Source organism: Lampris incognitus, chromosome 18, assembly GCF_029633865.1.
Source record: "Lampris incognitus isolate fLamInc1 chromosome 18, fLamInc1.hap2, whole genome shotgun sequence".
NCBI lineage: Eukaryota > Metazoa > Chordata > Actinopteri > Lampriformes > Lampridae > Lampris > Lampris incognitus.
In genome coordinates this window covers 24,645,923-24,659,762 of record NC_079228.1, presented here as the reverse complement: position 1 = coordinate 24,659,762, position 13,840 = coordinate 24,645,923, and the positions used below count along the sequence as shown (strand labels likewise).

Genomic DNA, 13,840 nt, shown 5'->3' with positions numbered 1-13,840 from the left:
TGAGTCAAGTGACTTTTTTTGGGGGGAGGGTTAGCTCCTTTTTCTCCGCAGTTGTACTTGGCTAATTACCCCACTCTTCCGAGCCGTCCTGGTCACTGCTCCACCCCCTCTGCCAATCCAGGGAGGGCTGCAGACTACCACATGTCTCCTCTGACACATGTGGAGTCGGCAACTGTTTCTTTTCACCTGACAGTGAGCAGTTTCACCAGGGGGACGTAGCACACCGGAGGATCACGCTAATTGCCCCCAGTGCCCCCGACCCCCCGAACTGGTGCCCCGACCGACCAGAGGAGGCGCTAGTGCAGCGACCAGGACACATACCCACATCCGGCTTCCCACCCACAGACACGGCCAGTTGTGTCTGTAGGGACGCCCGACCAAGCCGGAGGTAACACAGGGATTCAAACCGCTGATCCCTGTGTTGGTAGGCAACAGAATAGACCGCCACATAATCAGGTGACATTTTTAACAACTGTGCTCCAAACAACTGAAACTATGATAAATAAATTATGTTAGTGATGGATGACGAGAACCTGAGAGGAAAAATGGGTCATCATAATGCATCATGCTACCCCCTCAAATATGATGCTCAGCATCTCTTGGGCAGGAAATAAAAGTTTTGGTTGCCTCGTTTAGGAAATCATGATGACTCAGTGTTAGACCATACCAGTAAGGTTCACCAATGACTTGTCACCAGCAGAAGTTATACAGCCAAGCTGCCTATTAAAAACGGAAATCTGCCTGTCTGGATTCGTGCCACCACAGAAAGTGTGGGTCACCCAAGTGAGCTCTGCCTCTTTATGCTCACGGCTTCAAGTTCTCAGTGCGTAAATGAACCCAAGTGGAAACGTCTACATCAATGCAGCCCTTCATCAGCCAAGGGGAACGGCTACAGTTGAGCGGTGGAACGGTGTCATGGTAAAGAACACTGCCGTCCAGTAAACAGATGCGGGAAAACAAACAGGCTCTTATGAAAGAGGGGGGGGGGGCGAGAGGAGGATTCCTGTCCCCCCCTTCCCTTCCCTCTGCTCCCCCTCATCTTCCTCCTCCTAACTGAGTTGTCATACCCCCTCCCACTCCTCCCCATTTCCCACCTCCACGCCTCTTGCTAGCCCCCGCCGCCGAGCCTCCCGCTCTGCTTCCAGCTTCGTGTCTGCTTGTTTATTTGCTGAGGGATGTCACTTTAAAATATGCCTGCCATTAATCTTCTTGGTCTGGGACACTCACCGTCATTTATTCAACCCTCCGTGAGTGACAAGATACAGGCTTGCTTTGCTCCCCAGATGAGGAAATTGGGAATTTATTGCTGATGTTGGCATTGATAAAGATTGCTGTGCTGAGTTCTGTAGACTGAAATGTGAATGGGGGCCACTGTTGAGCATTTAGGTTGTACGCCCAATTCTGGATGCGGAGGTGATTTGTATGTGTGTGTGCGCGCATGTGTGTGTAAATTCTGTACAGAGGCAAACACACTAACAAACACATACATGAGCATTGGGTTAGTGAAAGGCGGCCTTGTTTAGCGTTAGTTACAGTTATTGCCCCACCTGTTGATGGAGCTTTATCATCACTGCTGAGACAGCATTCTCCATGTGTGTGTGTGTGTGTGTGTGTGTGTGTGTGTGAGCCTGCAGTACATTACCGCGTAGGCATGAGATCCCAAGATGGATGTGACTGCATCTGCAACAATATAAATCCAGTATGCGGAATGAGGAGAGGAAATCTCTTTCTATATCAACAGGAAAGAAGTGTGCGTCACGAGATGTGTAGCACACACTTCTGAGGAATTTCATGTCCGACTAGGCACCTACTTTTTACATGTTTACAAGTAAAGGAGAAATGAAACTGTCATTTGTCTGCAGCTGTGTGTGCAGGTGCAATTCCTGTGTAAGTTGGAGGAACAGATACGTGTGTGCATTCATATGTGTGTCTGTGTGTGTATTGCTGGCTGAAAGTGTAAACAAACATATCGTCTTTGGGAATATGTATAAATGTATGATGTGAATAATACACCTATATATGTGTATATTTTCCTATTGAGGTTGTGTTGTGTGTATGGATGTATGTGTGTGTGTGTGTGTGTGTGTGTGTGTGTGTGTGTGTGTGTGTGTGTGTGTCAGTGTGTTTGCACTAGGCTCTAATGTGAGACAGCGGGACCCACAGCAGGAAGTACATGTAGTGAGACCAAGCTGGTTGGTCTGACCCACTTCTCTCTCTGGGCCTGCTGTGTGCATGTGTGCGTGCGTGCGCGTGTGTGTGTGTGTGTGTGTGTGTGTGTGTTTGTGTGTGCGCACAATATGCGTGTCTGTCTGCATGCTTAGCTGTCTGGCTGTTTCTCCTTAATGAGTGAATGTACTTAAAGGACGGAACAAATAAATCATTTAACAGCACTTTGTTTCCAACAACAAACAACCAGGGCTCTCATCTGCCTTTCTCTCTTTCTCTCTCTCTCTCTCTCTCTCTCTCTCTCTCTCTCTCTCTCTCTCTCTCTCTCCGCTCTATTGTTCCACATTTCCATATCACCCACTTTCAACTTTCTGTCTCTCTTCTTTCTCCACCTTCTCTGTTTTGTGGTTTAATGCTTTTGTTTCCTTTCTGAGCATGTAGTTCTGCATCCTGTCCATGTACATTACATGTATTTATACAGTTGTGTAAGCTTTTGCAAGTGTATACCCGTGCAGTAAGTATTACCTGTGCACACAGGTGTGTCCGTGCCTTCTGTCTGTGCTTGCTGACAGATATAGATACATAAAATATATGTGTGTGTGTTTCTCTGTGATTGCATGTGTGTGTGTGAGGTGTGTGAGGTTGTCATCTCTGTCTACTGTAGAGACACAAAACATGTCTCTGCTCTACACTTAAGCACCATAAACATTTATATGGATCTGAGCCTATGCTTGTGTTAAAGTGCATTACTGAGTCAGTGTGTGTGTGTGTGTGTGTGTGTGTGTGTGTGTGTGTGTGTGTGTGTACACTATGTGTTTTTCATTGTGCATGTCAGGGGATGTAAAGCTATCTAATTGTCCAATGGAATTCATGCATGCTAATGTGGGAAAATGGTGCATACGGCGCAAGGCACAGCCGTGGCAGTGCTCTCATATGGACCCAACACACAACACAACACAACGGCTTTTAAATGTATACTGTGCACCTTGTGTGGCAGTTTACATGATCTTTATCTGTATGTAATGTGCTGAAATGAGCGTGTGGGTGAGGATTACGTTACCAAACAGGTATGGCTCGCTAATGCAGGAAATCTGTGAAGTTGCATGAATGCACCGTCTTTTGGTGCGTGCATACAACTATGGTGTACTGGGGAGACTTAATATTGTGTTAACAGTAAGTGCTGCCTGGATGAATTTTCATCTCATTTATATGCTCCTGATTGCATAGTGTGTGTTTTTGCAAGCACATCTTTGTGAAAATATCTGAATGTGAGTATGTGTCTATGTGAGTAAGAAACATCAACTGTGCATGCTGGTGTGTGTGTGTGTGTGTGTCAAGTGTAGTATCTGTCTGCCTGTGTGTGCATTTTGGGTAAGCATCACATGTGTCTATGTGAGTAAACACAACTATATGCAAGAGTGTGCATGTCTGGCTGTGTGTATGTCTGCCAGTGTTTGTGCATGTGTGATCTGCTTCCTTGACTTTCTTCTAATCCCCCAGCCTCCCAGGAGGACCGAGATATTAAATATTAAACACCCAATACGGAGGCAATCTACGAAGGGGAAGAGAATCTGATGCACGAGCTGTGATGACAGACAGACACACACACACACACACACACACACACACAAAACACTGAACTACACAACCACACATTCAGAGTCATGCACACAAACACACACACACTCACTTGCACAGAACACACTCTTTCTCAGACCCTCCTCTCTCTCTCTCTCTCACACACACACACACACACACACACACACACACACACACACACACACACACACACACACACACACACACACACACACACTGAGCACTGTTGGTTCTCTGCCTTTATGTCAAGGCACTGGACCCAGTGTGATACCACTATCATCAAAAACATGTTTACTAAGAAGGCGCCACTCAGTCACCGCCTGTGTCTGCATGTTTGTGCATGTGTGATGTGCGCATGTGTAACGCTTGTCTGATGAGCAAATGTACTTCTTCTCGCCTCTATTATTTCCCCCTTCCCTCGCTTACTTTAGCTTCCACCAAGCTCAGTGTATGCCTCGCTCTCTCCGATTCATCCCCCTTTCATTATACTTTTTTCCCCCCTCTTTCCCTTTCATGTGTGTGTGCGTGCACGTGTGCATTGACTTGTCAGCAAGAGGAATAAACCAATCCCTTGCTGCCTGTACCATGTGTCTAATACCCTACTGACTCATCACCTCTCACAACGCCACCCACACCCCGCCCCTTATTAACTGCCCCCCCGTCAACATTGACAAATGAATGAATGACAGTGAAATTAAGTGAGTGGAAATGGAGGGGACGACTGGAGGAATGAAGGAAATGGAAACGGAGGGAGGAAGTGAGTGGTTTGGTCAGATGCCCTTTGATTGACAGCAGCTTCTGGTTAGTTCATCTCCGCCCTGCTTCCTGTAAAAGGTCACGTGTCAATAGTGTGTGTGTGTGTGTGTGTGTGTGTGTGTGTGTGTGTGTGTGTGTGTGTGTGTGTGTGTGTGTGTGTGTGTTGACCAGGGTTATGGATTAGCTGTCACGGCGCTAACAGGCAACTGTCAATAAATTTCATGTTTGTGCGCATGTCAGCGAGCACAAAACACCTGACTGAAATGAATGTCTTGGTGATGTCAGCACATGCGTATGCAAAACAGTGTGAAGCCTCCCCCAGCCCACGCACAACTGCATCCAGCACTCGCGATCAAACAAATAAGACTGCAACCGATGGGCTCCTAAGACACGCTGACAACAGTGTTTTACACCGCCACGGTTTAACGTAATAAAAGACTGCTCAGTTATGGTATGAGCTGTATATGACACAGTGCTGATTTCTATTTGAATATTTCCAATTTACATTTTAGACATTCGACTGGTGCCCTTATCCAGTCTTATCTGCAACGACGTGATAAAATGTGATTTGCGTGTGCCAATGATAAGATGGCGGGATGATTTTATGAGGGGTATATAATATTCATGTTCCCCCACAAGCCATATAATAACATAACCTGAATATTCGCATGCTGCTATATTTAGACTGCCTATATGACAGTGGCCCTGCAGCACTGCCTCCACATGCTAACAACCATGTTTGGCTGCGGGAGAGAGACGGATGAAGGGTGGGTTGAGGGAGAGATGGAAAGACGAGGGAACGCTTGGGAGAAACGCAAAGGAGAAATAAGAACAGAGTAAATGGCAGAAATCAAGAGGTGAGAGAGAGAGAGAGAGAGAGAGAGAGAGAGAGAGAGAGAGAGAGAGAGAGAGAGAAGTATATAGCCAGCTGCTTCTGCCGCTGGTCCAAAGGAGGAAAGGGGGGGAAGGAAGGAGAGGAAGAGCGAAAGTCACAAAACTACAGCTCTGTCTGCAGGCAATGGGTCAACAGCCGGGCTACACACCACACTCTACACGCCAACAAAACCTCCTGGTGGACACAGACAGAAAGACAGAGAGAGAGACAGACAAAGACAGACAGACAGGGAGATAAGAGAGACAGAGAGAGAGAGAGACAGGCAGAGAGAGAGAAAGAGACATTTGAAAATCAGATTCCACATGTTCTACTCCCGGATGAGAAAGAACAATGGCCACTTATTTTAGGACAGGGCCAAAGAGCACACCTTCCCCCACAATGTGTGTCAGAATGCCACAGCCTGAGGGTCAGTGAGGGACCAAAACACCCTCAATTACTGTCAGTTGCTGTTCAAGTGCTGTTCTATGTTTCTACCAGCTCTACCTATTCCTTTTTTCTTTTCTTTTTTTTGGTACTCTGTTGACCTGTTTTGCTGTCACCTGTTTTGGCAAAATTGTAATTTATTTATTATAATGTCAATGCCAATAAAGCATCACTGAACTGAATTGAACTGAACTGAGAGAGTGAGAGAGAGAGAGAGAGAGAGAGAGAGAGAGAGAGAGAGAGAGAGAGAGAGAGAGGGTGAGAGGGGGTGAAATGAAGGGTCGCAGGGGATGAGAGAGCGAGAAAGAGGGACAGAGAGAGGGATAAAGACAAAAAAAAACCCCAATTGCTGTTGGTGAGGAAAGCGTTATTAGACTGATAAAACTGCACAAAGCCATACTGAGCTGAGCGATACACAGCAGAGACATGGAGAGAAACACAATTAGAAAGGAACAAACAGATGATTGGTATTTGTGAGAGAGGCGTTTTAAGGTCAATAAAGCACCATCAATCTATCAATCCAAACTAAACCGAAAGCAAGGGATGAGAACAACGAGTAAAAGACAAGTGGTTTGCATGAAGGAATGAAGGAGGAGTGCATGAGAAAAGGGCACACGGAGAGATATAAGAGAGGAAGAGCGAGGAAGAGAGAGGCAGAGAGCGTAATAGACAGTTCAGGTTTCAATGTGTGAAGGAATGAGGCCTTCTAGTATCCACTTACATTCAACACAGAGAGACACGGACGGAGGAGGCAAAGGGAAAAATTATGGGTATCTGTGCTCCTCTGTGTGCTCCCGTGTGTGTGTGTGCGTGTGTGTGTGTGTGTGTGTGTGTGCGTGTGTGTGTGTGCTCCTGTGTGTGTGTGTGTGTGTGTGTGAGAGAGTGCAGGCGTAACGAGTCAGCGCCGGGCCCCAGTGCAAGATGGTCAAAGCGGGCCCTGGCCTGCCCATCACCATCAGACATAACATGGCGTCATGTCAGTAGTGAATGAAAGCAGTGAGACATGCAGCTTTAAAACGCCCAGCAACAGGGAAACGAACTGTACAGTTGATGCCTAAATGAAGTGATTACTAGGAAAACAGACTGCCGTGCTGTAGAAGAGGAGTCACACCAGCAAGGCCAAGATAGTGACGGACTACCCTGCTTAACAAAACATGGTGTCGGAGCACCATAATAGATGAAAACAGAATTGGTGACGGTGCAGCCGCACATTGGCAACATTCCTCATGCCTGCACACAGGCCTCATAAACACAAAACACACGTGTGTAGGTGGATTATTAGTCAAACGAATAATAAATAAATTCTACTTATTTCATAGGCACACTCTCTGGGCTTTTCAGTGTGCGAAGTCTTGACACTTTGCCAGCTAGATAACTTTTTTTTTTACTTCCGCCACTTTTTCTCCCCAATCGCATTTTGCCAATTACCCCACTCTTCCAAGCCATCCCACTTGCTGCTCCACCCCCTCTGCCGACCCGGGGAGGGCCGCAGACATGTCTCCTCCGTGCCTCCTCCGATACATGTGGAGTCGCCAGCCGCTTCTTTTCACCTGACAGCGAGGCGTTTCGCCAGGGGGACGTGGCACGTGGGAGGATCACGCTATTCCCCCCAGTTCGCCCCGACCGATCAGAGGAGGCGCTAGTGCAGTGACCAGGAAACATACCCACATCCGGCTTCCCACCCGCAGACACGGCCAATTGTGGCTGTAGGGATGCCCGACCAAGCCGGAGGTAACACCGGGATTCGAACTGACGATCCCCGTGTTGGTAGGCAATGAGAATAAAGTGCTACAACACCCGCACGCCCCTGGATACCTCTTCTGAGTGGATTTTACTATGCAGTAGTACGCATGTCCATAATTATGTGCAGGCACACTTTGCAAAATTTTTTTAATACACCATAGACACAGTGCATGAGATCTTGGAGATGATAGCGGTGGGATATAGAGGGGTTCGTGCCTGCGGGCCCTAAACTGTTGCAGGCCCCAATGCGGCTGCATCATCTGCATATGTATGGTAGTTTCGACTCCGTGTGTGTGTGCGTGTGTGTGTGTGTGTGTGTGTGTGTGTGTGTGTGCATGTGTGTGTTTGGGACACAAAGTTCCAACTGCCAGTGACATCTTCTTTTACAAGTAAAAGTATCCATAATCTCTCCTCATCCCCCCTTTATCTTCCCCCTACAATTTCTGGGTCTACGGGAACATCTAAATGGACTCTGTGTGTGTGTGTGTGTGTGTGTGTGTGTGTGTGTGTGTGTGTGTGTGTGTGTGTGTGTGTGTGTGTGCGTGTGTATACACTTAAGTGTGTGTGTGTGTGTGTGTGTGTGTGTGTGTGTGTGTGTGTGTGTGTGTGTGTGTGTGTGAGACAAAGAGAGCGAGTCAAAGGATGAAAACAGAGAAAAGAGGAGGTGTGTCCAGATGTTTAATCGGACCTGCTGTGTGTTTATTTAGGGACTTGTTCTCTGTCTTACACACACACACCACACACATGCACACACACTAATACCTCAAAGGCTCTGCGTGGCCTTTACGGCAGATGGACGGGGGGGGGGGCCTTTACCTCCTTCCTCCATTTTCTATTCTTTTAACTGCCATCCTTTGCGTCCCTTCACATCATTTTTCAATACTTCGATCACTTCATTTTTCTCTCTCTCTCTCAGTCCCTCACCCTGCAGCCATTTACACACACACACACACACACACACACACACACACACATACACCTCACAGCACTAGGGGAGCATTTCAGATATTAGTCACCCACCAAAACGGAGGGGGGTGGGGGTGGGGGTAACCTCTGTGAGCCTGCCCAGCCTCCCATGGAACAAGATGAAGCAGCTATTTCTGATACCCCCACAGCGACATGCCGCCCCAGTATCAAAAGCTAGCACTCCTCTGTGTCTCTTTGCTATCTAGCTGCAGACACGCTAATGGATTTTCTGCCAAGCGGCACTGTCGGTCTCTATTAAGAATCATTATTGTTGAGGATTGAAGTACCAGGTTGAAATAGGCAGAATGTTTACTTTGCCAACGCATATTCTCCGGTCGCGCCTGAATAAAAATACACCGAACAGTGAGTGATTGTTTTGCCAGGGGTAATAAACCTTTTTAAATGACTATGATAAAGCTAGATTTTATTTTGCATAAACCGCATATCACTGCTGTTCAATAATACATTTAAAAAAAATATTGTTTTTTCTTTTCTCTTGTTTATTCTACCCTAACTGGCTCATTTGTAAGTTATCACAAACAAAACAAAAAAAAGCATTTGCACTGGCCAGCATTATCATGCTTTTAATGAGGACCAATTACATTAACAGACTTCACAGCAGGGACGACAGCAGGTTCACCCGGCACCTGTTAACAGAGGGGACTACCTGTACTAATGCACACCTTTAACTATTACATGTATCCTGGAGGAGCACATGAAAATGTTGTGCTTTAAATTACACTGTAACAAAGACGATAACAAATAAAGAAATAGAATCAGTGATAACCAAATTAAGACCCAGAAGGATGGATGGATACTTACATTTAATTTAATTGAGAAGTCCTACTGTACTAGTATTATGGCAATAAACAATGGCTGTTGCAAAATCGAATACACCATGTTTGTGCCATGGTTATATATTCTCAGTATCATCAGCCAGCTTACTTTGAGATAGCTAAATCTATCTAAGATTATAAACAGTATTACGCCTGTGTGCACGTGTATGCGTGTGCATGCATTTGTGCATGCACTGTGAACGACTGCAGGAGCTGAGGTTTTATGCCACCAGATTCCAGCCATCCCGTAGTTATAACATGTGGATTTTTCAGAGGCCCTGAACTCGAAAAACAAAACCCCCACATATCCAGGTCAGGCAATATTACATCCTCTCTGCTGTTGGTTCTGGACTCAATGCTTGGCTACAAACCTCCATTCGGTGTGTACTCAAATACATACACTGTCCACCGTGCACCCTGTCATTACACGTAATCCCGTCTGCTCCCCATCTCTCCGGGGTGTGTTTTTACGGCCGTTTCTTTTAATACCGCTCTCTCCATCCGGAGTGCTCTCCTGCCTCACTGTATTTATCAGTTTCTTTCTCTTTCCTCCCACCACTTTCCCCTCCACCCATCTCTCCCTTTCTCCCTTACTCTCTCTCTCGTTCTGTTAATTACACAGAGATGAGGATAAAGGGACTTAGCTCTCTAATCTGGACCAATACGACCCCACCACCAGCTGATCCCTTAACACCGTTACTTATTTCTCGACCTAGGCTTCAAACGCACATGCACACATGCACACGCACACACAAGATATGCGAGGAACACATAAGGAACGCACAAGCACGGTACAAAAAGACCCAAATATACAGAGATACAAAACGACAGATAGCGACAAAAGCGCGCACACAAACATCCAAAGACAATGAGACAGCCAGACAACTACGGCCTGCTGGATGGTACCAACGCTTGTGTTCCAGGCCTAAAAGAATAGACACTCTTGAGCTCACACACACAAATGTGCTAATACACACTCACACGTGCCTCATGCAGACGCTAGTACACCGACTTCATTTGTGTCTTCACTTGTCCATACAGGAAGTAACAGGACACAAGCGGGTAAGGTGCAATGAGAGGATTCATCCAGTTGGTGCCCCCTGCACACTTCGGCACTATAAATATCAGCTGACATAAAACAGTATCCCAAACGGCGGAGCCCACACAGCGGCTATTCCACCATGATGATCCATGGCACCCGCTCTGCTGGAAACGACGCGAAAAATCTGGTGAATTTTTGTGCTGACGGGGGAACTATTTTCTTATTTTTTTCCAGCGTTAGCGTGCACTACCACCAGTTAATAACAGAAGAATGGTTTCAGACTGATAAATGCTCCAATAAATGCTCAACTAAGTATTTTAGGTACTCCCAACGAGGCCTATCAGAGTGCTTTCTGCTTGATTTAATATATTTAATGTAGGTTCTCATCACACAGAACCATTTTTTCAAAGCTTTCTCTTAAGTTAAAATACATCAACAAATAAAATAAAATATGGAAATATTTACATCCATATTAAAATATGGAATAAAATGGAAACCGCCCTACGGTTTAACAGCAAAAAAAAAGGCCGTGAAACACGGGATAAATAAAAAGATAGCAGATTAATATTTGTGTATTTACACTGTAAAAACACACACATAAACACACACGCACACTCATGCACACTGACGTGCACGCACAAACGCATGCATCGGCGCTCCCTGCACATTAACACAGTGGCCAACTGGTAGCTGGAAAGCTGGTATGACAAACTTCATCACGCGGGGTAGTTAGTTATATATAGAAATGGGAGCACAGCTGTCTGTCCATTAGGCTAAAAGCACAGCAATGCTCCTATGAAGCGCTGGCCTACTCGACTCGGTGCACCGAGTGAGGAGAGGAGGGTAACGGGCGACAAGGAGATCTCAACGTAGGTGCAGAGAGAAAAAGAAGGCGAGGGAGACATAGAAAGACTAGGAGGATGAGGATGGGAGAGAGAGGAAAGGTCAGTGGGAAGAGGAAGTCCGAAGTGAAGGATAGATTTGGTGCAACATGGTAAAGATTGAGGGGTTTTCGTTGGGGATGGAGAGAGTAAAAGGACAGATAGTGGGTGTAGAGAGAGAGAGAGAGAGAGAGAGAGGGAGGGAGGGAGGGAGTGGGGGGAGGAGGTGGCTGTGGTGGGAAATTGTCTCTTTATCAAGTGTTTTGGCAACTTTGTAAATTAAACGCTTGACGTGCGCCAGGGAAGCGCCTTGCAGTTGACACAAGGTGAGCGGGGGGCGGGGGGGGGGGGCGGGAGGAATTTGAATACAGACAAAGCAAGATAAGACCAGACAGAGAAGCAAAGAGCGAGAGAGAGACAGAGAGAGAGAGGGAGCGCGAGAGAGGGAAAAAGACAAAGAAAGGAGACAAGACAGAGCAAGGATAGCGAGATGAAAACAGGAAGGAAAAAAAACAACAAGACATAGCACGCTGTCTTTGCAAGAAGATAGAGAGAAAGCACCAGATGCTGCCAACCATGCCTGCCCGCCCGCCTGGCATTGAGTAGGTGACTGCCGCAAGTGTAGCGTGACTGATCTGAAATCAGGTTTTCTGCCTAAAAATATAGAGCCGAGACTCTGCCACCTCTACCGTTTTCTCTTCTTCGGCACTGTCCGGGCACGGAGGCCGCCGCCCTGCTTTCTTTTTCCATTAAAGCTAAACGCTCTATCTGTCATGTCCATCATGCACAGTGAGAGAAGAGGGAAAAGGAGAAAGGGAGACGGGTGAGAGGAAGACTTAAAATAAGAGCGAAAAGAGGAGTCTGTCACCAGGCTGTCTCTATGTCACAAGGAAGGGAAGAGATGGAGGGTGATGGGGGGGGGGGGGCGGGGGGTGTGCCATAGGGGTGAGTTGAAAGAGTGAGCGCGCATCAAGACTGTCTTTTAGGTTTTGGGGCGAGACGAGAGAGGAATTATTTATAGTGAATTTACACATCAATGACAGTTCACTTCCCCCCCATGACTTGTACGCTGCATGCAAAAGAAATATTGGCAGTCCGGACCACTGACGATGTGAAGTGTTTACTGTATTGTGTGTGTGTGTGCTTGCAAATTCATAATGTCTGGTAAGTGCACATGTGATTGTGAGTCACTGCAGGCATATAGCTGTTTAACGGTTGAAAAAGGACAAAAAAAAAAACAGATTTTTTTTTGTTTTGTTTTTTGTTCTCATCTGTGCCCCTCTGTGATTGTGTACATGACAAAGGCAGATTTGCTTCTTCATGATGAGACAAGCCAACTGGCGGCTCCCCGGGCATTCCATTAACAAAGAAATAAATAAATGTACAACAACACACAGACTCCCCTTCACACACACACAAATATAAAAACACACCACATACACACACACACACACACACACACACGCGCGCACAAATCCAATCAACTGCCCTGATGTCATTGCTAGACCACCTATGGGCAAAACTGATCAGAGATGAGCAGACAAATACAACATTGCTGTCATTGAACCTGCCTGAGAGCACACACTGTTTTAAACACGCTATCATTGGGGCTATTTTGGCCCTGAACAAATAGTGCCGCATATAGACTGGCAGCTGTACTAATAGCAGTGGCTGGAACACCCATACACAGGTGGGGGGTAAAATAGGTATGCCTGTTATTTGGCGGCACCGTGTGAAGCTGAACAAGAGGGAGAGTTTAGAGCCACTTTAGGGTCATTAGTAATTCTTTCTGCGCATGTATTTCTGTGTGCCTGAGCCACTGGTCATAGATATAGTGCCCTCTATACACACCCTTTTAAAACGCCAGAAATATCTTAAATGTACACATTACAGCCATGAATTAGTTACCAGCACTATGTTCCCTATTCTGATGGGCTTCTCAGCTTTGACCTGTGAAGGAGGCTGCCAAACCCAAACAGACCTGGCACAAACTCAACCAACCAGTTTAAGGGCGCTGTCACACCTACCTCGTTTGGTCCGGTCTTTCCAGTTGGATCCGAACCAGAATTACAAGTGCGAAACTTACCCTGGACCAAACAGCCGAACCTTGGTCCGACGAATGGGGGTGGTCTCAGTCCGGATCAAACTGAAACATAGGTCGGTTCGTTTCTAATGTGAAAACGTCTTTGGGGTGGTTCGAACACATGTTTGCGGCAGCCTCACCTAGCACCGTCCATGCAGTGTCTTTGTCCCCGGCTGCGTCTTAGTTTGTCGTCGTTTGATGGCTGGGAGAGCTGGCGCTGGATCGGCTGGGAGAGCTTGGTCTGCTGCAGGGGACCACGACCCTGCCTGGAGCTGTACGCAAAGAGGTAACGCCGAGGCGGTCTGACAGGATGCGGAAGTGGGGCAGGCTAAGCTAACTGCTAGCCCATGCAGACCGGCAGTTCTGACAGCCATCCTGGCTGGCGTTCGTTCTCCTAGACAGTGATTTTTTTTTTATAGTTTAGATATATGTGTTAGTTTGGATATATGT

General features: G+C 46.7%; 1 protein-coding gene across 3 annotated transcripts in view; it reads right to left on the bottom strand.

Annotated features, from left to right (window-relative positions):
* Positions 1–13,840, bottom strand: part of LOC130128646 (exostosin-1c) — a 94,622-nt gene that overhangs the window by 17,611 nt on the left and 63,171 nt on the right. The window lies entirely within an intron of this gene.